At 41.6% G+C, this 25260-nt stretch overlaps 1 protein-coding gene and 1 long non-coding RNA gene across 8 annotated transcripts in view; one reads left to right on the forward strand and one right to left on the reverse strand.

Annotated features, from left to right (window-relative positions):
- The window catches only part of LOC118090079 (uncharacterized), a 39032-nt gene extending 21463 nt beyond the window's left edge, over nt 1–17569 (reverse strand). The window contains exon 1 of one of the 2 annotated variants that reach the window (XR_015951519.1): nt 17393–17566. This is a non-coding gene — a long non-coding RNA (uncharacterized LOC118090079). Of the gene's footprint in view, nt 1–17392 lie in introns of both variants that reach the window. The other variant, XR_009558004.2, reaches the window with a different exon arrangement.
- ZFHX4 (zinc finger homeobox 4) overlaps nt 15201–25260 on the forward strand; it is a 178464-nt gene continuing 168404 nt past the window's right edge. For 5 of the 6 annotated variants that reach the window (XM_035125407.3, XM_035125411.3, XM_035125413.3 and 2 more), the window contains exon 1: nt 15201–15951. The gene's annotated coding sequence lies outside the window, so the exon portion shown is untranslated. Of the gene's footprint in view, nt 15952–17641; nt 18201–25260 lie in introns of those variants that run through there. The other variant, XM_035125408.3, reaches the window with a different exon arrangement.

The raw sequence follows: 25260 nt of genomic DNA on the forward strand, positions 1-25260 counted from the left end.
TAGGAGAGCATAATGAAGCTGAGGTTTAATAAGGAAAGAATATATACGCTGTTGATTTGTGTGAATTTATGTGTATGGGGATTCTGCCAAAGACGTTATGGAAAAGATTAATTCTGACAAGGGGAGGGAAGGAAGCATCACAAATTGCTCAGTAGTAGGGCAATTGCTTTGCATGTAGAAAGTCATAGGTTTAGGCCTTGGTGTCCCTGGGTAGGGTTGGGGAAAAGTCCTTTCTGAAGAGTCGCTGCCAGTCAGACTAAATACTGGGCTTGATGAACCAATGGTCTCACTTAGTTTGGAGCAGCTTTCTATGCTCTCAGGGGTTCTGGAAGGCATATTCAAATATAAAGGGCAACAAGGAAGAATGTATCAAGTAATTTAACTCCAAATGATGTTTTCAGGTGTCTGAGAACATCTCAGCAAGAGAAGCAAAGATCATAGGTAGGCATATATTGTGATATGAGGGCAAATAAATATGGGTAGGAAAGACAATAGAAGGCTTTGAAAATAAGGATGAGGAGGCTTTGGTTTGCAGAATTTTGGAATAGACAGGAAGTCACTGCAAGGATTTGTGGAGGGTGTCATGTGGTCAGAACAACAAAAGGGGTGAATTGAGGACCGAGCTCCAAAAGATATGTATCTTTTTTAAAAAGAAAAGAAACATGTACGCTTGGATTGCCAAATTATAATGAAAAATCTATTAAGTAAAATCACAAGAATGGAAATACTTTTAGGATTAAAATGTATACTTATGTTTGAGGATGAAAAGATGGAGATGGAGCTGTTCCTTGCTTCTACAAAAGGCTTTGGGTCTAATTATTTTTAAGTATAATTCAACCAACATCTTCTCATGCTTAGCTGCACTGAGTGACACTATTTGTGCTGCTGAAACTGAGCAGGTTGCTGTCAGTTTAAAAATGACTATAATAAAAGTGACCATGAAGATGGATCTTGTGATTTTGCGTTTCTAATCAGTCATCTGTGAAGAACACTTTTGCTTTGATTCAGCAGACTGGTGACAGCCATGATTGATAGTGCATGAGGATGAAAAAAGGTTATTAACTGTCTTCCTATTAAACTCAATGTATTACCCCTCTAGGTGCATCTCATACTTTAAGTTAAAGTACTTACTCAGGTAAGGTCAAGAATGAACTCTATAAACACCATATCCATCCTGTTGTAGATGAACAAGGAACTCCTAATATTAATGTTTTGGAGAGTTCTGCATTAAAGGATATTTGAATTCTATTGCTATCGTTATATAGATTACTACGAAAATAAGTACTATCTGTGCAAAAATTGGAAACATACTAGAGACAACATTGCAGCATATAAGATACAATGACATGCATACTGATAATAGTGCATAAAGCCCAAGGATGCATTATCCCCTAAAGATGCATGGCAATGCACTGTTAAAAATAACTGCTTGGTAGCAATATCAAAACTTCCATTAAAACATATTTTAACTGCACTTAACAAAATATGAAACCTATGTTACAGATACAGTAATAGGAAAAATCCTGTGTTTTGAAGCACTACCTCTAAGAGATTTGTTTAAAATTGATTTTAGTTTATCTGCTCGTGTTTTCATGTTACCCATATTCACAAATTTAGACTTGAAGAAGAGTGTCATATCCAATGAAACATATAGACAGATGGATGGATATAGATGATTCCTAAATTTTCTAGAAAGGCTTGGTTTTCTAAAAGTGATGACTATGAAGTGACTAGCTTTGAAGAGGGTGAAGTGCTATGTTCTCTTTTGCATTTCTATCAGTGACATGAAGAAGAAAATTCATTGAAAGGTGATATAATAGTACAGGTAGTATAAATATTCATACATGCATTTATTTTCAAATAATATATACTAACTGCTTTTATATGTAATTTAAAGTTTGCTACATATTAATCCATCTGATAAATTATCATAAATTTTAAATATTCTAAATATGTTCAATATTTTCACATTGTTTTAAATACTTCACTGATATTTTCAATAGACAATTCCTTAGTAAGAGGTTTTTCAAACAAAAGAAACCAAATATTCACCTTCTTCTCTAATAAAATGTATAACAGGTTTAAAATAACCTTTTAGCATATCAAATAACTTATACAGCACCCCGTCCCCACCTGCAACAAATATATTTCTCATGACTATCTTTCACAACATGTTGGCATTTTACAATAAATTTTAATTCAGTGTTTTAATATGCCTAAATTCTTCAAATAAGACTTTTAGCTCACTTGAATTTAAAATTAAAATTCCAGCTATTTTTAATTGTAAAGTGATTATTCCAAGCAAACTTGCTTTAAAAAAACATCTGCTACAATCATTTAAATTCTTTATATCAAATACTTTGGTTATGTACCATAAAATATTAAAATATTTCTCTCCCCCCTTCCTATTCATAATGTTGCTATAGTTCTGTAACTGAGAAAAGTATTTGGTATAAGACTAAAATGAGCATCAAGACTAAATGTATACTGTCTGGTACCGACATGGTATCATGTTCCTTCAGAAAGAATGTATAAGGAAGAAAAATCTGTAAGGTATCTGTTGCTGTAAAGTGTGTTACCCTCAGGTGTGAATTTGGATATATGAACAGGTTTTCCTATCTCTTTTTATATAAATTGAAATCCTCTCTTAATCCCATGTGAATTTATAACTGGGTATGCCTTCATTCAGACAATTTGTGAATTGTCTCTGGATGTAGGTGAGCAACAATTTCAGGGGTGAGGGGTGTCATATAATTTAGCCATCAATATTACTGTGCATTTTGTTGTTATTGTTCAAAAGACATTTCTATACTGGACTTCAAATAAAGGAAAGAAATGAAGTGGTATTATAAACCTGATGAGAGGCTTCTTATTTTCACTCTTTTTAAATGTTTCTTTTCACATGTGCCCACATATATATTGTGAATTATTTCAGGGGAAGAGAAAAAATATAATTCTTCCCTGGAGAATGCATAAAATGAATAAAATTCCAAAGATTACAGAGGAATCCAGCTAAAAAATAGTAAACAATAATTGTTTTAGCATTTTGGAGCGGGGACAGGACTGAAAGAAGGTAGGATTATCTGGATTAGCTAACACAAATTTATATGAACCTATTCCTAGATTACCATTGGGTTGCATCTCTTTGGTCAGAAGCTGAATAGTTACTTGCCTGAACAGCCAGTTACAAGCCATGCTATATTTGCTTCACAAAACTATTTCTAGAATTAAAAAAAAATGGTTGCAAACTTAAAACACACACACACACACACACATTCATACTAAAAACAGTGAAGATGTTGCCATGAAATCCGGAAATAATTAATCAAGGTTATTTCTCCATCAATTTCAAAGGAGTGCTCCAGCAACATCAGAAAACAACACATAAGCCATTTAATGTGAGACACCATTCCCCTGTTCTATATTTGGAACCTAGAATAGGCCACGAAAACCCAATGAACTGCACTTGCAGACGCAATCATGGGGGCATGTTGTTACTGTCAACCAGCCAAGGCATGATTTCTGGCTATCAGGATTTAAATGACTTTCAGCACCATTTGCAAACTACTGAAAATGGCATTGCATAAAGCGAGCTACAGCGTATCCCACAGCTTTAGCTGCAATGGACACAGTTGCTTGCACTACTGCAGCTAAAACTGCATTCTATTCTGCATTGTTGTGCTGCCCATTTAAAGCTTTTGTTGATTATGGAAAACTGCAGTTGTGCACAGCCTTGCAGTAAACCTTAGGACTCTGTAGCACTGACTCTCTTCATCTCAGCACAGTCAATGGGTCAGCTGCAAAGGCTACAGTAAATACAGCAATGTCATTGCCATTCCTGTGCAGTGGGTACAAGGATGCTCTGGAGAATGGATCCAAGAACCAGTGGAAGTAGACTTGTGGAATTCTTGCTCCTTCACTGGGACCCTAGTATAGTGCTTACTCATATTTTGCAGAATCAAGTAATTGGCTCCATTGAACTGAACAAGACTAGCAGTGCAATTCTAACCATGGGGAAGTGATTGTAGTTCAGTGATAGAGCACAAAGTGTCAAGTTCAATTTCTGCCATCTCCATTTAAAGGAACTGTGTAGCAGATGATGTGGAACACCTTTTCTCTGAGACCCTCTGCCAGCCAGAGTATGCCGTACTGGGCTATATGGACAGGCTAACCCAGTATAAAACAGCTCAGAAATAACTTCCAGACTATTTATTGGAGCTTATTTGCAGATAAGCGTACATAGGATTGCAGCTTAAAAACAGCTAAAATTGCAAATACACTTGCTTACACGGTAATATGGATCACATATACCCTATAGGTTGCTCTCTATGGAGAGTTAAGGGCATGAAGCAATGGTGTGACAAACTAAAATTGCTCTGTTCAGTATAGCATTTGTTTTCTCTTTTACAATGCAAGAGGTCACTTTCACTGTGTTCAATGGCACATACTCCTTACTAATATTCGTTTAGGATTCTAATTTTACAGGGCTATCAATCTATTCAAAAATCTATTCAAAAGTAAGTCCTATTAAATTAAACAGAACTTACTGTCAAGTAAGTGTGTTTAGGACTACTGCCATAAACTCCACTTGCCACTCCAATTAAGGGATTGGAGAGCCTATAGGAATAATCCTTAACCCACTCCCAGTAGCTTTGATTGCTATTGAAACAATCTACCGAGTATCATACAATTCTCCATCTCACATCTGATGAGATTGAATTCCAAAGCAAGAAATGAGACAAATAAGTAATATATGCTACTATGATATACAAATTTGATACTCAGTAAACAAGTGGCATTTATACAGAATTAGTATACAGTACTAAAGAGGTTAAGTTCTAACCTGATTGATGCAGAGGCTATAGCATACGTAACTCACATTATTTGCGAACTCCAGCCTCATAAACATAGGTTGGACGGCTTTTGTTTTTGCTGACTTTGCTTGTTGCTCAGTACAGAAGCTAATGCACTCTGCATATGCTCAAACACCCTCTTGTGATGAAGTTATAAAGCTTCCTTGCTTTGTTATATTATTGCTGCATTATATTAAACAGGAACAATGGGAATGCATTGAATCTTGGAACCACTGGTGTTCCTGCCACCTCTTTAATTTGGTTAATGGTAGCCCAACCCATCCTGAAAGCTGGGCTGTTCAAAAACAATATTTAAAAGTAAGATAACGTTTAAAAGTAATGTTTTTAAATGTTTAAAAATAAGAACCCTACCATTAAGGCAGCAACAAAAATAAAAAATATTGGGGGGGGAGGATATGTTTTAATGTGGCAAATTGCGCATTACATGCATGAGTCCTAAGGACAATGGTACACTATAAACGAGACCAGGTGATGGGGGAGGGGGAAGGTTTTGGCACAACCTTTATCTAAACCTTTACAAGTTAACCTCATTCCACAGTTGAGTGAAGAGAAGCCCCTGAGAACTTTTCTGTTGCCCTTGCAACCCTGCTTGTTGTATAGATGGTTATCTGCAGTAGGCTCTCTCAGCCTGAAAGGTCACACAGTGGAAGAGATTGGTGGAAACATTCTTTTAAGAGTGAAGACACAGAGAAAGGGACACAGAAACACACATACATTCTAGAAGTCTGGTAGAAGTGGTCTGAAAACACCAAGCTACAGTTCCCAGCATCCTTATCAAACTGCAGTCCCCAGGGTTCTTGGGTGGGGGGAAGCCATGTGCTCTTAGGATAGAGGATGGTTGTTCGAGCATATGCGCCTCACAGAATGGCTGTCTTTGCCATAAAGAATGGCCACACAGGGGCAGGTCCAGTTGCCCTCCCCACTCGCGCCCCATGCTACTTGACTATGCCCCAGCAGCATCATTGGGGTGCTCAGTTACCTTGCACAAGGAGGCTATAAAAGGTGAGCGCATCCTCTGAGCATTTAGCACTGCTTCAGGAGGTGCACTGTACTGCCCTGCCTTATACTGAAAGGACACACGTCGTGGGGGCTACAGTCCTATGCAAAATCACATCAGAGTATGTCCCAATGGACATAGTGGCACTTGCTACTGAGTTAATATGCTACTGAGTTTTCACTATCCATCCTGCCAAACTCATCACCTGCATCCTGACTTGCATATTTTGCTCACTTCACATGCACCAAACTTTTGGTGCCTCCCTATTGGCAACTTTACATTTTAGGTGTCTATTGACCAACTTCCAATTTTCATTCAGCAAAAATTTACATACCGCTTGTTTGGTTAAAAAAAAAAACCCACAAAAAACCCCCACCACTAAGCCGTTTATTTATTTTAACCTAGTTATCAGCCATACATAAGGCTCCAAAAGTTGAACTCAGCCCTGAAAGGCACAACAGGAGCACACAAGGCCTCTGTCACCTCCTCTGACTACCTATCCCCATCTCTTTGCAGCTTTCCCTCTTCTAAAGGAAAGGAAAAGCAGAGGAAAGCGAACATTGGCCGGGGGGGGGGGGCAGGACTCGGAGGAAGCTAAGCAATAGAAAGGAGCGAGGCGGCCATTTTTTGAGGCCCTCGCGCACTTGGGCGCGTCACCCTCGGCGCGAGTTTTGATAGGTTGGCTTCGGGGCTGCCATAACCTCGGTTTCTCGGCCCTTGCCCAATTCAGCCAATGGCGGCTGGGAGGGCGACGAGAGCGGGAAATGGCAGCAGGAGTTGAAGGGAGAAGGCGGCGCTGTCCTTTGTCAAAGAGGACGCCACGGTGTGTGTGTGTGTGTGTGTTGGCAGAAATAAGCCCCCGAGAAAGAGGAGGAATAGGGGGGTAAGTAACGAAAGCCTAGCCTCACAAAAAAAGCTACGAACTGAAGCGCCTCTCTCTCAGAGCTGCCATGTTGTCACAACTGACCACACCAGAGGCCCTCCCCCTTCCATTATTATTATTATTATTATTATTATTATTATTATTATTATTATTATTATTATTAGGATGGCGATAAGGGAACCTAGATAATGGGTTCCTAACCCAAACCCTAAGTGTGGAAACCGACTATACAGACCGCGAGTTTTACAGGCTCTATTTTAGTACGGGCTTTGGGGAGCTGAAAGACAGGGAGATACTTTATTTTTTTAATGGATAACCAGATTTAAACACACGGGAATTATATATCTGAGGAGGGGATCCTATATTCAAAGCATAGAAGACTATGGGGCGGGGAGGAAGCACACGCAAGTTTTTGAACGCTTCTCCCCTCCTGCGAAGGACAGATACTGAAAGGAACTACCGGTAGTTAGCTACAGGTAAAGGTAGCCGTGTTGGTCTGCCGTAGTCGAAACAAAATAAAAAAAATCCCTTCCAGTAGCACCTTAGAGACCAACTAAGTTTGTCACTGGTATGAGCTTTCGTGTGCATGGTATCTGAAGAAGTGTGCATGCACACGAAAGCTCATACCAGTGACAACCTTAGTTGGTCTCTAAGGTGCTACTGAAAGGAACTAATGAACCTCAGACGACCTCCAGGGCTATATTTGTCCCCCAAACCATCCATCTCCTATGAGCAGACCGAGTGGCTTTCCGTGGCACTTGCAGCCCGGACGTTTACTCCGAAGTAAACTCGCAGCCGTGTGTGAGTGCAGAATTACAGCTCCAAACCTCATCCTAAACAGGCTGGGATCGCAAGCGCCAAACTTCAGTGATCTCCAAGGGATTTCATTCTCGGCCGATACATTTTTTTTCTTTTAGAATATATTGCAATACAGTACTGTACATTGCGACATGCAGCCAGAAGGAAATCCCATGGAACTCAGTGGGACTTGCTTCCAAGTAAAAATTTGGCCGGCTTGGGCGACAAATTGATTTAAACGCCGGTGACATTGCGGGATTAGACGGTCCCCATGGGGACGAGCTGCTTTAATTGGCTGGTGCATAGGCTTATATATTTTGTGGATCGTTGGTAGTTTGGATTGGTCAAAAAGGTTGGAAGATTATATTCACAGTTGGCTTCAAGAAAGGAAGGCTTGGCCATGCTTTCTTGGAAAGGAATCCGATTGAACGCGGTGGAGTTGACTTTCAAGGAAATCATGTTTAGGATAGTGGCGTCAGGGATGCTATTCGTTGCAGGGTGTGTGTGCGCGCGCGTGTGTACGTGTGTGTTTAGTTTCTAAAATGAGAGGTTCCTGAAAGTCCGTGCCTTCTGCCATAGTAACTCTGCCCCCCGATCCGAAGGGCGTGGGGCTTGCTGTGTTTTCTTCGTGGTGACAGAGGCACTCTGCACATGTAGAAAAGTACCCTGTGATTACTTCTAAAGGCTGGTCACCCCTGGCATTTAAAAATAAATCCTTGGCTGCCAACACAAGCCTCTGCCGAGCCTCCAGGATTCACCCCACCCACCCCCGAGGCTGGGCAGAACAAGAACTTGGAGGTGGAGGGGAGGGGGGCGTGCAGCCCTTCAGCCGGGAGGGTCTCTGAACATCCTAGCTAGCCGAAGCTGAGAAGTCAGAGGAAAGGGAGGGCGGATGCGGTGGGGGAGGCAAGATAATGAAAGGAATCGGTGGGGTAAGAGGAAGGCTGCAACCCCAGCACGGGGGGTGGGAGGGGTGGGGGTGGAGAGGGATGATAGTGATGCCATCGGGAAATTGGTACGGGAGAGACCGAAGGAGGGAGGGATAGAGGGAGGAGACTGTCAGAGAGGAGTCCCCTGGACTGGAGAAGGTGCAGCAGCGAGTGTGCGTGTGAGAGAGAGAGAGAGAGAGAGAGAGAGAGAGAGAGAGAGAGAGAGAGAGAGAGAGAGAGAGAGAGAGAGAGAGAGAGAGAGAGAGAGAGAGAGAGAGAGAAGAGCTCAGGCAGAGGGTTAGGGTAGATTTCCAGAGCTCTTAGAGCTGATCGACCAGCCCGCTGGAGTCACTATTCAACCCGAGTCCCAAACACACGCCTCACTAACTACTTTACAGCCACTTTCATTGATTTTCTTTATCAAATAAACATAATACCCGTTACAGCAACACTTCCTCTTCACGCAGCCAGAATGCCACAAGCTCTGATTGCTGCATTGCCCCGGATTGCAATCCACCCCCCTCTTTTTCTTTTACCTAAATAGTAAAATATATTATGGCTTGCAATTTTTTCCCTGAGATCTGGAAAGCGCGATATGGACTACATAAATGGATTATTAAGGGGCAAAGCGCCCCCCTTTCAGTCTTAACCACCTCCTTGCAGTCTACCACGCAGGCACAAATTTGTTCCTGTAATTCAGATGGGGCTGGTATATTTACATATTTATTTTTACTAATAGATAGTAACTCGATTGAAAGGGCAAAGCTTTCTGTGAACACTGGTCAGGGTTTCTTTTGATAGAGGGAGAAATTAGCATAACTTTAGCAGTTCCCCCTAAATTGTCAGTCTAGTTGAAAATGTCAGTTTTTAAGTCAATTTCTCTTAATAAAATGTTTTCCCCCCTAAATCTAGGTCCTCTCAAGAGCTGTTCTGAATCAGGTTTTCTATATATGTCAAAGGGCTGTTGAATTATTCATTATTATAATTACTATCATCATTGTCATTATCCCTTTCCATGTGGAAATAATTTTATTATCGTAATTTGATATCTGAAGAATTTCCTGTTAGTCGTTTGATAAGATTTTTTTCTGCCGAAAAGAAAAGTTTTGTTTAGAAATGAGAGGGAAATGTTTTAAATGCCTTTATGTTTGGTATAGATTTCCGTTTATCTAATCGATCAGGATGCCAATAAATCGATTAAAGGTTTAGTGTTTTACAAACAGCCGTTTTGTGCTTTTTGATTTTATGTTTTGAATGATTTTACTAAAGCCAGTGGTTTTTCTAATCGCTTGCTTACCCAAACCCTATTATTCTATCCTTTTTATTATTTGCACTTGCAGTTTAAAGTGCATCTAATGAGAAAAAAAAACACAAATGAAAAAGAACTAATCTGGTTAGATGACTTGGTGCCCATAGTCCATGTATTTACGCAAAGCCCTTTAAAATCTTGGTGAATTATATGCGATCATACAGTGATTGCAGAATATTAAATTAAACTTAGATAAATCCGCATTGAAGGAGGCAGCACCCAATCCTGAATTTATTTCCCATTTTCTATAACAGCATCACTGCGCTCCTCTCTTTGCAATGACAATGTGCCAAATCTAGGCATTTTGAAAACATTTTCCATATGCTTTAACTGGAGACTGATAGACAAAGAAGAAAAGGAGATGGGCTTTTTCCTCTTAAGGTATATTTTCTTTAACTTTGTCATCAGGCTTTTCTGATCGTCATCAATTTTAAACAAAAAACTGAAAATCGTTAGAGGCTTGTTTTTGTGTGTGTGTCCCTCATTTCCCCCCCTTGCTTTGCATCCCCCCTCCCATAATCAGTTCCTGAAGAGTAGAGTTTCAGTTAGCCTTTAATGCAGGACTATAAGAATTGTCATTTCTATACCTTGGCGGACAACATTTTTGAGAGAAAGCATTGATTGATTTACTTTTCGCTTACTGCTTTTTATAATTAAATGTGGTTTAAATTACCCTCTTTTTTTCGGTAAGTCGGATCAGATGTTGCTTGCTGGAGGCTTTCTTTTAACGGTACTTTTAATTTATGTGTAGTTTTTACGGACAACACAGAGGTGGTGGCTTTTATTTAGTTGTAAAATCTACACGTTTTCTTTTGAAAACTTGGCTCCTTGGGCGAAAACAACTTTTTCCTGGGCATTTTATAATCACCGTTTGCCGCAGAGGTAGTTTAGCATATTGTCTTTAACACCAGAAGGATTCCTGTTTTATGGGCACTGTGAACTGTTGGATCTAGGTATAAACTTACTTTCTTGTCTGTGCGCTAAGGTGGGTAATTTTATTGGCTTTTGTTATTGTTTGTTCTTTTTCTGATTCGATCGTTGGAGTTGGGGGTCTCGCTTCCTTCCCGCTTCTCTCTCTTTCCCTCTTTCTCTCCCACCCCCCTCTCCATACACCCCCGTCCCCGCCACCCTTCTCCGAAGAGAAGACAAAAACGTTTCCCTTGGCTCTGCCACTGTGCCGGGAAGAGGCTCTCGGGCTTTCTGGAGGGGCTTGTGGCGCCGTGGGGAAAGGAAGGGGTTCTTTGGCCAAGCGTTGGATCGTTCTCCAGGATTTGCATAAGAGCTCGCGAAGTGTCTGTGAAGTTGGCGAATTGCTATTGTTTGGGTCTAGTCCTCCTGGGCTGTTTTTGTTGATAAACACGAGGGCGGTTGCCGCCAGGGGAAAGGGAGGTCAAAGCAGTGTCAAAGCTCTGACCTCTAAAAGCCCAGAGGGCGCCCGGCTCCTTCGCCCACCTTTCGCAGTGCGTGTGTCTGGGCGAGGGTTTGTGTGTCTGTGTTTGTGTGTTTGTGTGTGTGTGTACGCGCGTGTGTGCGCCCGCGTTTCCCTTTCCCATCCAAGCCAAGAAGCTCAGGTTCAGGGTATTTAAAGCCCGCGACCTGCTCCAGAGAGCAGCTGAGCAGAGAGCTGTTGTCTAAGGGCTCCCGAGGAGAAGGAGGAAATGCTAGCAAGAGCAGCTTTGATTTCTGGTAGCGTCGGGGACGGGGTGGGGGTTGAATCTTTTTTTCTTTTTGCGCAGCTCAAGCCACCACCTTCACCACCCCAAAAGGCCAGTCAGGGGCTGGAATTCCGATGGCAGGCACGATTTCATCGGGATGCGTGGCCTGGCCGGATCTGATCGCAACCTCCCTTCTTTTTCCCCTTCGCGTCGTGGCGTAACAGAGATAACTGCCGTCGTAGAACGGGCTGGGAAATGGACAGTTATATTAAATGTATATGGTTACGTGTTGTTGTTGGGTGTTTTTTTCTTTCAAAAAGAAAACAAAGCAAAAAAAAGAGCTGTCATTTCCCCTAATCTGACTAAAGAATCTGCAGAGTTCGGGGGCGTTTTTCTTTCTTAGACTGACAATCCTTGTGGTTTCGCCCCTCGTGTCAACTTCCCCTCCACCCCCAAAAGGTCCCGAAGATTGCTCTCAGGTTTTTTTTAAAGCGTGTTTTGAAACGAAGTTGCTGAGTTAAACAAAAAAATGTTAGTTAACATACTGCCTTTGTCAAATAGCCCCGGGAGGAGGAGAGACAACAAAAAGGCAGGAGGAGGAGGGGGGTCTCGGGATCTGAAAGTGTCTGTAGCTCAGATAAAGGGGTCTCTAACACGGAGATCTTGTAATACCTCGTTTCAAACTGAGCTCATCTATAGACTTAGGGAGCGCTTTCAAAAGGCACGGATCCTCTTTCCCTTGGGCTGGAGGGGGGAGGGGGAGGCGGGCCGTTTATTAGGGAATTATGTCGGGTTATTAAAAAGAGAGGAGGTTGTAATTATGTATATCCTTCTCCTGGCCCGGGTGCGTCCTCAGCGCCGGTTGGGGCGAAGGCAAGGCGACTCGGAGCAAAAGTCTGTCAGCTGCCCTTGGCACCGTCTTTGTCTGATAGGGTGAGTGGCCAGAGCTGGCTCTGAAACCCGCGTCCAGGAAGTTGCTTCTTCAACTCCTTGGGGCTGGCATCTGAGACGGGGCATACCCATCCCCCGCGTGTGAATGGAGAGAGCATCATTACCACGATCTCTCATTCTCTCTCTTATCTATGTCTCTCGGAAAATGATAATTCTTTCTCTCCCACCCCACCGCACCCCTTGAGGAAAGGAACCCCCAGTACCTGGGTGGGTTGCCCTGAGGATAAGTATGCCTGAGAGGGCTGCTCGAGGGACTGGGTTGGGGGGGGGAGGGAAGGAGCTGGAGAGGTGAGGCATAGGTCTTGGGGGCGATTAGCTGAGCGAGCAAGAGGAGGAACGAGCCAGTCAGGGAAGGGGAAGTAGCTTGCAGCTGTGGCCGAGCTTCTGGGGGAACCCTCTTGAAACAGCCAGCCAGCCAGCCCACCAGCCCCCGGGGTGCTCCTGCCAGAGCCGCCCTCCGCTCTTATCACACACACACACACACACACCCCGCCGCCATCCAACCTGCTGCTGCCTCTCGGAATTAACCTCCTTCGATTTTTTTTCCTAGCTACGTGGCTATCCCCGGGTTTCTTCTAAACTGTTAACATCCCGGAGTGCCTTTTCCATCCAGATAGCTAGTATTTTAGGGGGGGGGGGAATAGGGGCTGAGAACACAAAGATGAAACAGAGGTGAAGGGGTGGGGTAGGCGAAACAAAAACGTTAGCTAGGAATAAACAGTACTAGAAGAAACCTGAAGAAAGTGGACTATCCTTCCTCAATTTCTGCTCGCATCCCCCTTTGTTCCTTTAGCTGGAAACTGCCACTGTTAAAAAGAAACTACAATCATTCTACGAAAGGAGGGAAGGAGAAAATGTGCATCAAAAATGCCTTGTGTTGTCAACAGACCTTCGGAGCTTCTAGCAGCCTTGCTTAAAAATCAAAATAAGTAGAAATATATAAAACAAGGATTTTTGCAACACCTTGCTCTTCGTTTCCTTATGCTCCTGCTACGTAAACTGTATCTGTTTCTTCACTTGAATTTGAACGAGAGGCATTGTGCTCAGGTGTTTCTTCATCAGACTGGATTTAATTGTCTCCAGGGCTAGGAAATGGACTGCCATCCTTCAGACATGTCTTTGAATGGCCAATGCATTCTGCTAGCTTAGACTGCCCTTCCGCTTCAATAAGAGCCAAAGAGACCTCTTTCTGTCCTAAGTTCCCCGATCTTACTGAACGGGTTTGGGAAATTTCATTTTAGTCATTGTTAATATCGCTGGTCCCTCTCTGCAAACAACGATACAGACTATCCCTTCTTTTGAAACTCAGCTTTCTGATACGCACACAAAACATGCCCAAGTACCTACTGTTTCCTTTTTTATTTCATTGATGAGTAGGTATAACTCTCGAGCGAAAACAAGTTACTCTCCAAAAGCCTTTGACATTAATCATTGGGCTCAGATCTTGAAATTTGCTGGCTGTGGTTACTTTCCACTCAGTTTCTACGAAGTTTCACTATGTTTTGGTTACCCACGGAGAACTGGACTTCTATGTGGGCATTTCCCCCTCCTCTCAAGTCTAAGGGACCTTCACCATGACCTTAAAACATCTGTGTTTTTTTACTGCGTCTCCCTATCTCTGGCCTATACAGTGTCTTTCCTGGCAGGCCCTTCATTCATCATCAGGTGGATATTTCCCTCTTAGTATTAGCTCCAGGATTTGCCAAATGTTTCTCTAGATCGGACGGTTTAAGGCCCCTAAAAGATGCATATTTATACCTTGTTTTTATGGAGGATTGTGTTAAACCTTTCTGTTGGTATTTAGTGCTTAAGGCCTAAGACAAGGTTTTGACGTGTATCCCAGGAATCAGGAACTTCAAAGGCACGTCAGCAGGAAGGTTATGGTTCACCTGCGCAGGGTCTTTGGGATTGTAAATATCCTTTATATTTAAGTCTTAGTTACTGATCTTTTCTGGCCTTTCCATTTCTATAATGTTGGGGGAGGGGGAGTAGGTGTCCCTGTGGTGTGTTTGGATGCTCTTTTAATAGACATGATTTTTAATCTTCACTAGGGGGTATTTAAAAGTATCTGGATTCCTACTTTTGGTTAATTATATTTTAATGAAAGTGTCACTCATATTCACATCACATCTGTAGTATTAGGTTAAGATAATTAGATTTTCAAATGAGAAGTGATTGCTTTCCGTCCCTTGCAAGGGAAGATTTCTAGGAGATTTCTATTTATAATGGTGTCGGTGGATTATTGTCTATAGACCAATACAACTCTTCCTTTTCATATCAAGCAGTATCTCTGGTAAACCTAAGGAGAAATATAGACCCTCTCTTTTTTTGCTTCCATAGGGAAAAGGCAGGTAGTTCTGCTGGAATAGCATTTGTTTTTTAAAAACCTATTTACTACTTCTATTACACTAAAAATAATAATCCTGTTTGTTATTATAAACTTACTTTTGTTGAGTTGTTGGACCAGTTACACCAGGGAGATTAAACTGTCATGTGTATATGCAATAATGCATATGTCATATGTGTATACATGAGCTACAGATGCAGAGATATATAATGTCACCGTATGCACAATATGTGTGTGCAAATAAATCCACAATAATATGTAAATGATTCTCTATGGCTATAAGAGCAGAATTTTCCGATCTCAGACTCACTCTCTTTCCATACAGAGGCGCATTCCACATTCATTATCCCAGGCATATTTTCTTCCTTAAAAAAAAAAGGAAGGGGGGGAGAGAGGAGAGAGAGAGAGAAAGAACTTCCCTGGTGGGAGGAATAATTAATTTGCACCCATATCTTTTCACATTCCTGAGCAGTTATGAACAGCAAATCTTCTTTCCTTCCCCTCTGCCTCTTCTCTCTCTCTTTAATTTTCCCCAGCCATCTACTTTGTGTGTCTGTGTGTGTGTCTGTGTTACTAATGAAGTTTGCAGACTTGTGTTTGTGTCCACGAGCTGCTTCCCTGCTGCCCGCTCTGCTTTAGGGCCAGTGGTGTGGCTCCCGCAGCCCCTACGAGCCCCCAGCAGCAGCGGCAGTAAGTCCGGGCTGCGCGTCATTTGCAGTCTGGAGAATGTTGATCACCTCACTAATTACACCTCTCTCTCTCTCGCTCGCTCGCTCGCTCTCTTCTCTCTTTCTCTCTCCCCCCCCCTCTCATTCCCAGAGTGCATATCGGGAATAGACACACAAAGACATGCGCACTCAACTTAATCAGCCATTTTTTTAAACAGGGCTAAAACGATAATAATTAGCAGAATAAAGACATATCGGATTTTCATTTCCTTTCCTCCTTTTCCCAACCCCTTCACAACCAAACAGCGAGACCGCGGTCGCCACATGCTTTAACAACTCCCGGACCCCAAAGGACCGCTCCATGCCCCCCACTTCTTGCTCAATCATTTTTATTTCCACCCAATAAAGTTGGAGGATTATTTTTTTTATTTTTTAATGAACCTTCTGTCGTTTACTTGGATGTGATCAGCTGTTAAGTAAATAAAGCAAAACAAAACAGAGAGGCGAAGATCCAGTAAGAACTGCGAGGGGAAATGGAAAGTAAGTTTTTTCTTTAACTTTTATTGAGTAGTTTGTGTTAAATTTAGGTCGAGTATCGATTATCTTTCCAGGCTGATCTTGCACAATCTTTGATATTTCGCTCTCGCTCTCCCTCTCTGCCTGCCTCTTCCTCTCCCTCTCTTCCTCTCCCTCTCTCACTCTCTCGCTCTCTCTCTCACACACATACACACACTCCCATCCCCAGATCCTCTCTATCTCTCCCTTTCTCGCCCCCTTTTTTACCTCTTTCCCCATTTTTAGGTACCGCTTTACGGGAGGAGGGGTTCCTTCTTTCTCCCTTTCTTTTAAATTCCGGGAGGGTGGATGGGGCTCGGGCGGGGGTGTCCGGGTTTTTTTTCCTTTTCACGCTGTAACTTTCGGATTAAGTGAAGGACCTTAGACGTTTGGCGGAAGAGAATCTTTTCGGTGGTGTCTCTTTTTTCCTTTTTTCCTTTTAATGAGCTGGGAAATGGTCTTATTTGGAACCACGACACGGCTGTCAAAAGTACTTGCCTCCCTGTTCCCTTCTCCCCCTCCAGCCCCTTTTAACCCCGGATTCCGGAGCGCGGTGCCTCTGGGGAAAGTTTGGGGTGCCTTTGGGGTCAGACATGCGTCTTTGGCTTTAGATGCGAGGGGTGCGAGCGGCGCTGGGCTCCGAGGGGCCCCTCAGTCCTCCGCGTGTGGTGTGTGTGTGTGTACGCGCCGGAGATGTGGGGTGCTGTGCTTTGCGGCAGCCGGGCTGGGCTAGTGCCTTCGCTGGCTGGCAGCGCGGCGAGGAGCCCGTTAGAGGAGCGCACTGCCGCTCGCTTTCCCGGGCTGCCCGTCCCCAGCGCGCTGCGCCCCGCCTGCCCACACCCGGCTGCGGAGCTCGCTCGTCGGAGGAGCTCCGCTCGCCGCTGCCTGCTGGGGCTGGGGAAGCTTCGACCGTCGCTTTCCTTTGTGAAAAGGCAGCGGGCTTCCTCCTTCCCCCCCCTCTCCGCTCTCTCGCTTTCGCTCCCTCCCTCCTTAGTTGGGGTTCCGGCGTTGTTTGAATCGGACTCTTGCCAAATTTTCCTTCCTTTTTTATATAAAAAATTATATATAAAAAACCCGTCGCTTCTCTCCCCCCCCCATTCCACCCCACCCGGCCCAATGCGGTGTGTGAGCCCAGTCCGCCACTCGCCCTCTCCCGCAGCGGCTCCGGGTCTGGCTCGGCTCGGCTCGCCTCGAGTGCATCTCTCCTCCTCGCGCCGCGGCTTAATGGCAGGCGCGCCTCGCCCCCCCCCCCCCGCGTTTGCAACCTGACAATCGCCTGTAAACATGGGGATCGGAAAACTTTGCCCCACCGGTGCCAGTTTGCTGCTTGTGGCCCCTCTGCCGTGCCCTGCCCGCCCTTCTCTCCTGTCCGCCAGCCCCCTGCCCCTCGCCCCCCAAGCACACGCTGATGTCTTTCTTTTGTTACCTGCTAGCCGGAGGGGGAGGGGGTCTCGATCTCACCGGCTGCTCGGGGCACTGGGCCCAGCCGAGAGAGGAGGCACTGCAAGCCGGGTTCAGCCTCCGCGCCGTCCCGAGGAGGCTTTTTCGCTCCCATTCAATAACACACACCCTCCTCCTCCTCCTCCTCCTGTTCTCCTCCTCCTCCTCCTCTTCTTCCACCTTAGGTACCAAGACATACATCGCAAACATAACACCCCCCCTTCCCGCCCTCCCCACCACAAAAAAGCCTCTCAACCCAAAGACAACTTGCCAGGCTGAAGATGGTGGATTTACATTGAGCCAGACCCCGCCAGGGTCACCCAGGAAATCTGACTATCCCTCTATCTGACAGTTGCATTTCCTCTCCTCCATTCCGATCGCCTTTTTCATATTATTATTAACCCTGTTCCATTTTTAATCAAGGATCAGGTAGCTGGCAAAGGAGAGGGAGAGAGAGAGGAGGAAAAAAAGAGAGGAGAGGGTTGATGATGTTGAAGGTGGATAAATATCTCCAATATTTATATTTGAAATTGTGATTCCCCTTTGGAAGGATTTCCAGTGGCTCGATCCTTAGGAGCGGTGGTTGAAGAGCAGATTGTAGTTTATTCTCTCTTTGAGAGTTTGGTGGATGTCTCAGTGGATGGATGGAAGGAAGGAAGAGGTAGTGAGCAGCAGCCTTGGAAGCCCTGCCTGTTGTTGGTTAGATTGAGGCAGAGACTTGGCTGCGATTGGGACACCACTGTGACATGGGCATCGATCGCTTCCATTGAGAGCAATGCAAAAACACAGTCTGGGTATGTAACACTCTCAGTGCCATCAACCCTTGTTTTACTTTCTATTTACTGACAAAACTGACAGAACAAGGCAAGTGAGAAGGGACTTTGCTTTTTAAAGGCTAGATAGGAAAGAGGGGGCAATGGAAAATACTTAAAATAAACAGGACTGGAGGGTTGGAGAATAAAAGAATATTTTTTTAAAATAATATGATTGTTCCATTTTCTATTCAACGCTACTTTGATGGAATTTCTTTCTCTTCTGTTCTATGGGATTCTAGGAAAAAAATAGAATACAATTGCAGTAACTGTAATACTGTAATAAAAAGCAATCCTTGCAACAACAGCAAATATCTATATCTGTTTATCTGTATATCTGTATCAGGCTGTTTCAGGCTGCAGGAAGGCACACCAGAATAAAAGATGGCTAGCCAGCTGTTTTTAACCTCTTGCACCTGGCTTGAGAGCTGGGACTCACTTGGATTATTCAGTGAGCCTGGCTGAATATTCATAGTGTAGGACCTACATGCTGTGGCTTTAGCATCATCTATAGGCATTGCCTTGGGCTTTGAAGGGTTTCTGCAAAGTAAACATGTATTTAGTTGTTTTCCTTCTAATGGCAATGAACATATAGGGCCAATTAAATAGAATACTTATAAATCTACAGAAGTGAAATCTACTCAAAGAACAAAGAAAGGTCAAGTAAACCATCTGTATAAGTCACAATAGCTGTGGTGGTAGTACCTGCTGGTAGGATTAGGAGTGATACTACCTTAAATGCAAGCTGTAGGGAATACATCCCTTGTATCTTTCAAAATAGACATGAGGTTGTGTTTATATAAAGATTTTATTGTTCACCAGCATAGACCATGTAAAGAACTATTGAGAAAATCACTGTTTAATATTGCAGAATTTACTGCTTCTATTCTGACTATGAACCTAAATTTACACAATGGAATTTGATTATCTCTAATAACAGTATTAGATCCTGCACTGGATGGATGAGAATTGAGGTGGTTTTGTTGATTGCAAGGGTTTAATGTTGCATTTCAGAATCTGATGTGGTTTAGCCTTCCTTCCATTAACTGGAAAACCCCTGAGGTTTTACAATTATTTCTTAAAGATAATACATTTAAGATTGCATTGGTAGGCTGGAGAAAAGTCATATAGGCAAGAAGGGAAGCCCTTAATAACTCTTGAGATTCAGACATGTTCAGCAGTTAGATTGGCTCTGACTTCACCAAGGGTCGACAATGTGTCATTTCCATGAAGCCAAATTGCCCTCTGCCTATATGATATTAATGTGCAAATCAATATTTCAGGGATTAAATTTCCCTTCTTCATTTTTTATGGTTTCTACCTCAATAAGTCTCAAGTCTATTAGAAGAGGCTGGATGATTTAAAATCTTTCACTGCAGAATGGCTTGTTGTAGCCTTGTTTCACAGACCATTTTTGGATTTTCGCTCTAAAAGATGAAAGGCTTTGCAAAGAAGTTCATAGTCAATGTAGGGGCATGCACAATACTGTAAAACCCTTTTCAATTTAGAGATAAAAAGGTATTGAATATATGCATATATATGATAAATACATTGTGCTGTTTTAAAAATATTGTGTTAATCACTTATTGATTTATTTTGAAATCAATTGAGGCTTCTTTCTTGTTAGTGATTTGTTTGCATTTTTATGCATTTTTTTCCTACCACCACCAGCATGCTTGGATTATTTTGCAGTGAGTATTATTTAGGTCTTCTTTGAAGAATATCTAAAAATAAGCATGTTAAGCTAGTTAACATAAGTGATATTAAAAGTCTGCTATTGAAGCTGAGTGACGTTAGTTGCATTGAATTAATTAAGAAAAGGGATATTTTACTGAGATGTTAGTCTTTTAAAGTGGATGTGCATTGGTAGTTTTTATTGAGTGGTCTTTTGAATATTCATGATTAGTTAAAAATGGAAAGCGATCAAGGAGGAAACCATACATGGCAGAAAATTTAGGTCACATACAAGGTTGTGACTTTATCGCATATTGGGAAGGCCCTACTGTCTATCATTTTGATGCTGTTTTATAGGCTCTTAGACCATCTGGACCAAGTTCCGCACAGCTGCATTGATTTCGTATGTGATAGAACATTTTTTCCATTCAGTGTGAAATGTTCCTTCCTAAAAACATACACTAGACTCGCTTAATTTAGTCTGCTAAAAGAAATGTACATGAAAAAAGGACAAAAGGCTCTTTAATCTTTGCAAGCTGTTTGTTTTTCTTCAAGATTCCTGTCTGGGTTTGAAAAGTCGTGTTTATTGAGATGATTCTGAGGTGTGACATTAAAATAATATATGATTTCGGGGGTCTGTGCTGAGTCCTGCTCTTCTCCTTGCCTGTCAAAACACAGTTAATCTATTCTTATTTACAATTAATCTCAATAAAATTAATCTTAACTGTGCATTAGTCAGTGGCTTAAAATATCTAATTATATTCAATTAACTGCTGTCATAGTAATTAACACTGCTTAATTGCTTCAGCATATATTTATGTAAAGCTCATTAGTTCCTAGCTGCTCTTTTTCTCCTCTTCTCATTCCTTTTTTATTGCTGTCACAGCATTGACATCAAATCCAGGCTCCCCCCCCCCCATTTTGAACTTTCAACATATGACAGTGACAATAAATGAATCTGTAACATTTTATTTAGCCTAATCTTGAGTGCTTTCATTTTTTAAAATGTAGCAATGCTGGGGCTTTAGAGAGCCTTCTCTCCCAGCATATTTGAAAATATTTTCTGTCTCTGTTGATGGAAATATGAGAAGCCAGGTTAAGCTTTGTATTTATAAATGAAGAGCTTTTCCTGCATCTGCCTTGGGGCTGTACCCACAAGGCAGAGCTTCCCTATTCCGAAATAATTCAAAGGGTTAAAGACTTGGCCAAGGTTCAAATTGAAAAGTGCCCAGGGAAAGTGCATGTGAATATGTACAGGTTTCATGTAATTAGTGCTTAATTATATTAACATATGCAAATTGTCAACTTTGGAGCTTGTTGAGCTGGCAAAGATCAGCCTGGCACAATTGCTGCATTGTTTTGAGACAATAATGGATTTCAAGTTGGATTGTGGAAACACATAACTAGCTATCTAATTTAACTCATACCATGGTGAAATTTCATTAGTCTCCATGGAGACCGGTTTAATTGTGCTGACTAATGTTCTGGGCTGCAGAATGTCCTAAAAAGAAAGCGTTGTTTGCCTAATCCACCTTACAATGACACTTGTTTGTACATGTTTCCTTTGTGTGACAATTTGCATATGCAAATAAATAGTTTCTCAGCCCCCATTTGTCACGGCTGTTCATTACCCATGAAGAGGACATTGTTACTAGGCTGTTACTGAGTCTCCCAAGACAGGATAGTGTCAACCAGTCCAGCCACATTCTTTCATAATTTGTTTCTGATTAATAGACCAGAGTGAGGCTCATTCTATTCAGGCCTCTGCAAAGGGAAGGTCAGTTCTGTCACTGAAAGGAGTTTCCGCAGCAACTGAAGTTTCCCCCCCCTCCCCTTTTCTTCTTTGGCTTAACAGAATCATATTTAAAATAATGTATTCTTGCTCTAAGGAAAACATCTTCTAATAATCTCTAGTTTCCTAAAGCAAAAGATAGAAAAACAAAGGAGATTCGGGTTTTGGAATATTAATCCTGTTTTTGACAGAAAGGTAAACTGATATAATTGCTTTTCAGTGGAAGGAATGGGGGTTTATACAAGTGTGAAAGCATCGGAAAGGATTAGCATTTTTTTGCATAATGAAAAGCTCTGCTGAATAGGGCACTGAATGGTTGACTGAATGACTAAGATGAAAGGAAGATGAAAATGCAAGCTTCTCTTTCTTTATGCCTCTGCTTAGCTCTCCCTAAAGTTATGTTTGTCCAAGACTTGAGAAAACAAGCAGAAGCTCAGATTTCAGCAACTTTATAAGATGCCTTGAATTTCCATCATCATGCTGATGAATATGTATGATAATGGTGCAGCTAGAAGATGATAGACACAGGTTTGTAAGTAGTAGCAATATTACAGACTAATCAAATATTGACTATTGGGTATCGAGTCTTCTCAGGGCTTTGCTTCTGGGGAGGGGCAAAGGTGAAAAAATATATTTTTAAATCAGAGGAATGTGTACATCAAACAATAGTAATAAGCTAAGTTTATTGAACCTACTATATGTAGGCATAGTTTTTAAGTTAATAAATGTTTTAATTGTTTTTTTAAGTTTTTCTTGACTGTGTTTGAACTGTGTATTAAGTGGTCAGTAACCATTTCGAGGATACAAAATAGGAATTGCATCAGTTTGATCCTGTCGATAGATAAAAAATAATTTAGATAGAAATTAGGCTGTAATGAGGTTGGTTCTTAGTGTGCTTTAGTGCTCAGTTTTTGATATGTTTACAGTAGGGTCGTAAGTCATGTCACTAAGGACCCAGTCCCTACTCCTAGCAAAGTCAGTGATAAAATATCTATTGACTTAAATGGGACCAGGAGGAGGCCTAAAGCTATGACTGTAATTGGTTAGCTGTTGACAATGTGATCTGTGCTTCTAATTATGTGCTCTCAACAGTAACCGGGACAGTTAACGTATTCTGTGTTGATGCACTTTTACAAATTAAAAATTAGTTCCATGGTACATATGTAAATCAGATGTAGTGTGGAAAAAATGATTATTTATCGGCTTGCATGTAAAATAGTATCTTTTTCTTGCACCATGTAGCAACTTGTCTTATGTGTTTGTTTAAGGAACCTGCATATATATGTGTGTGTGTGTGTGTGTGTGTGTGCAAGCAATTTGAGGACTATAGGTTGTATCCAAGTAACTCATACTAAAGTAGATCCATTTAAATCAATGGACATGGCTGAAGTCTATTGATTTCAAAGGATCTACTCTGAGTATGACTTGGATACAACAAATATATGTAACTAGTTTGGTGGACTATCACACATTAACAAAGTAAGTAAATATTTGTAAATGACAGAAAGTTGACAGCTTAGTATGGAACTATGGTCAGAAGAGGTTTGATCTAAGATGAGTCACAAAGCTTTCACGTCATGAAAATTATTTATAACTTTGTAAATGTTTATTGCTAATGTTTGTGGATCTTTAAAATATAGTTTAAAATAATAAGAAATCTGATGTATCTTCAAATAAAAGATGCTTTCTGAGAACTTTGGGGAAATGTGTTAATTAAAACATTAATTTATATTGTTAAGCAAGCAACATATGTTCTAACTGGTCGTTTCCCAACCATTGCTAGCTAGCACATGGTTCATGGTAGTTTATGGGATGGGATATCTGCATTCTTACTGAGGATGCAGAAATCCAGGCTGCCCATACAGTAGGAATGCATGCACATTTATAACCCCACTGAACTCAGCCTGAAACTTACTTCTGAGTACAGTACATGGAAATTATTTTGTTGCATGAGAATCTAGAGAGTGAAATACAAACTGTTCAGCACATGTGAACAGTTAAGTGTAACTTGTATTGTGAAAAGTAGAATGTGTTCCTATGAGATTTTAAACCTTTTTTTTACTGAGAAGCAAACCACATTGAGTACAACTGGGGTCATCTTCTTGTTTGTTTGGCTAACTTTGAAATCTTACTACTATAAATAATTAAGGGAAAATTGAAATAGCCACGTTCAATAGTCTTCATAGATCTAAGTCTTGCCATCCTTAAAGAAGAAAAATGTCTACTTCTTGTGACTATATAAAGAAGTTTAGGATATGCCAATTAATATGGATGCATTACAGTCTTGTGTAATAGGCACATTTTATTATTTTGTTATTCCCGTGTTCTCTTAAGTCTTTTTTGTTCTTTTTGCTTTAATAAGTTTGCACTCATAAAAGTTTGGAATGCTAGAGTTGTCTAGAGGGAGATACTTTAAAAAAAATATGAAGAAAAAGGAATTATGTTGGAAGAATGGTTGAGCTGAGTTTTATGAGCAAAATGTTTACCATTTTAAGACACATTTAATGTGCACATCCCTTTTAATGAGCTTTCAGCTTTAAAAATATTTGTAATGTAATTTGTTTGTAATGTTTTTTCTAATTCTGGGAACTGATTAAAACCTGCCTGAACATTATTGTTTTTTACAGGCAGGCATAACGTATTCATAGCTGTCACTGAACTGAGGGCAATATTAGTCCCTATAGAAGGGGGGCATTTTTCTGTTGAGGGCCACATCATGGGATAGATAATCTGTTGGGCGCCACATACCAGCAGCAGGCAGGGCCAAAGGCAGGGATAGACACGGAGGTTATTGTGGAAACTGCTTGTGATATTTGGATAAAGGAAGCTAAATAATAATAATAATAATAATAATAATAATAATAATAATAATACAGATATGAGCAGGCCAGCCTCTTCTCCCTCCCTCCCCCCTCCCTCCCCCCTCTCTTCTACCTACCCCCTCTTTCTATTCATCCTCACCCAGTGGGGTGCTAGGGGAGGGACAGATTACTCTTGTCAGAGGTTTGAAGTAATCACTTGCAGAGGGCTTCCCCTCCTCCTATTATTGCATCATGAATTTGGTTTCTTCTTCCATTCTTTCTCTCTTCCCACTTGCCTTCCAGGATCACCTCATGAAATTTATTTATTTATGACATTTCTATCCCAGCTATCCTCAAAGCAGCTCAAAATGGCACACACCGTTCTCCCTCTACCCCTTTTATTCTCAAAACAACCCTGTGATGTAGGTTAGTCTGGAAGAGTCATCCATTGAGCTTCATGACTAAATTAGGTTTTGAACCCTGGTCTTTGCTGGATTATAGGTGTATTGTAGACTAAATCATGTGACTATATTTTGAAGAATCATTTCCCTTATTTCTGGCAAACATACAAGAATCAGATAAGAAGAAAGAACAGATAAGCTTTGGTTAGACATCTTGCAGCAGAGACCTTATCTAGGAGTCAACCCATTATGTTTTCTGGATCAGTTCTAGTTTGTTTTCAGCTTGACAAATGTTTTCTGTTTGGTTCATTTTCTATCAGTGAAAGACAATACAACTCTGGATACCTCAGTTGGTTAGACCAGTGCTGGTTACA

The sequence above is a fragment of the Zootoca vivipara genome, chromosome 8, assembly GCF_965207765.1.
Source record: "Zootoca vivipara chromosome 8, rZooViv2.hap1.1, whole genome shotgun sequence".
Classification (NCBI taxonomy): Eukaryota; Metazoa; Chordata; class Lepidosauria; order Squamata; family Lacertidae; genus Zootoca; species Zootoca vivipara.